Genomic DNA, 2,074 nt, shown 5'->3' on the forward strand with positions numbered 1-2,074 from the left:
TGCCAGGTGAGCTGCAAAGCAGACACCGGCACACTCGCCTCCCGCCGCGCCGCATATCTTAATTGCGGACCTTCCCGCGTGCCACAGCTGGCACGCGTGCCATAGGTTCGCCATCGCTGCCCTAGGGCTTTGTATTTGTGGTTTGCCCCTTGTTTTCTCCCCTCTTTTTGGTTTAATGACATTATCACATGAATGTCTTGTTATATATAGTGTCCTCTGATTGAATTATTTTGGGTATATTATAATATTCGGTTGGACATGACATGCAACTAATGGACGGTTATTTTTCATGGACGTTTTTTTTTTCTTTTTTCTTTGAAATTATCGTTTTTTATTGTTATATAGTAAATGTCTGTTTCGTTTTCCTGTTTATACATTCACATTGACTGGATACTGTAAGATGTTGATGTTGTATTTGTTATTTTATAAATATTCAATAAAACTTGATTGAAACAAAAAAATGTCTCACGCTGATGCATACATTTTCTCAATTTTTTTTGCTTCCAGCAACTCTCTCCTCATCTCTCCCCGATTCTTTCAAATATTCTATTTTTTTTGCCACCACTCATCTATCTCTAAATCTTACTCTCCTCCCACATCCACACCCTTTCTTAATAAAAAAAACACCCTTTTGTCATTAGTTTCATCCATTCCCACCATTTAATAACATTTTAAACTCTTTTCTCCTTTCTTCCCATTCATAAAACACATTCCTATATTCTTTACACACACCTTCGTCTTTGAACAATACTACATTCAATTTCCACACACCCTTCCCATGTTCTTTTTTTGACACCGTACTCACGCACGGATAGACAGGACCACTAGGGGGTGCTATGGCTTGCACGGAGGTGGTGTGAGCCCTGGGAAGTCTAAGCAGTATCCAGGTCTACAGGTCTTCTCCAGAGCCTCTGATGGTGAGGATGTTGCGCTGCTGGTTACTGCAAGGTTGCGGTCCTTGGGTACACCAAGGTCGGCAAAACACTGTACCAAATCACAAAGCAGAAGGATAGTCGAGGCAGGCAGCAAGCGAAAGAGGTCAGGTCAGACACCAGCGGTCAATTGCCAGGGTTCAACCCAGAGCGGTTAACGCAGGAGCTGGACAGAGGAAACACTGAATTAAGCACCAGGTGAACAGGAACTAGCTCACAGAACTAGGGGTTTTATGAATGGGAAGAAAGGAGAAATGAGTTGCACAGACACTGAGTGCTGTGTCTGAGCTAGCTAAATAGCCACGTATGGTTAAGAGGCTATTTCCTGATTGGCCGGCGAAGCTGATAAAGTTTGCTAGCGTAGGCACGCCCAGAGTGAGAACTGCCTGCATGTGCGGGAGAGAGGCGGCTGCGCTTTAATGAGGAAGAGGTAAGTGTGACACTTACGACACATTCTATCCATTCATGGTCCGTGAAAGGCTAACGGTGCACTTCAAACATGGAATTCTTCCAATCCCTGGATAAAAAAAAAATCAACAGGCGATTTAACATTTCCCTTATCACTGAAAAAATGTGTATCCCTTTCCTTCCCCCACATCCACCAAACCAAAAGTTTTAATAATTTTCCCCAACTCCTTTCTTGATGCATCCACACCACCCACATCCCCGTCAACACCAACCTGACACCTATCACAATCCTTCAACATATAATTAAAATCACCCATCACCACCTCCCCCCAAGTAACAAACACATTTTTCCCACAAACCTAATCTTGCATTTCTTTCTACTGGTGCATATATACAAAATACCCTAAAATTTACCCCATCTTTATTGCACCACAGCCCTCCTTTTCTAATTATTTTTTTTATTCCCACACAATCTCCCTATACCTTGATTCCTGTTTTTGTTTAAGGACCACACAGTCAGTCCTTTTGTCCAGCCCACAAATTGTGGTTTCTTCTCCAGATTACACTCTTGGAGGGAGTGAACGTCTGCAGCACTAGTTTGGAAAAGGATCTGGTGGTTCTGGTAGATCATAGACTTAATAACAGCATGCAATGTTAATACCAAGCTGCAATATCTAAAGCTAGTAAAGTACTTTCTTGTAATAAAAGAGGAATAGACTGCAGAGATGGAGACA

This window comes from Pyxicephalus adspersus, chromosome W (assembly GCF_032062135.1).
Source record: "Pyxicephalus adspersus chromosome W, UCB_Pads_2.0, whole genome shotgun sequence".
NCBI classification, from domain to species: Eukaryota; Metazoa; Chordata; class Amphibia; order Anura; family Pyxicephalidae; genus Pyxicephalus; species Pyxicephalus adspersus.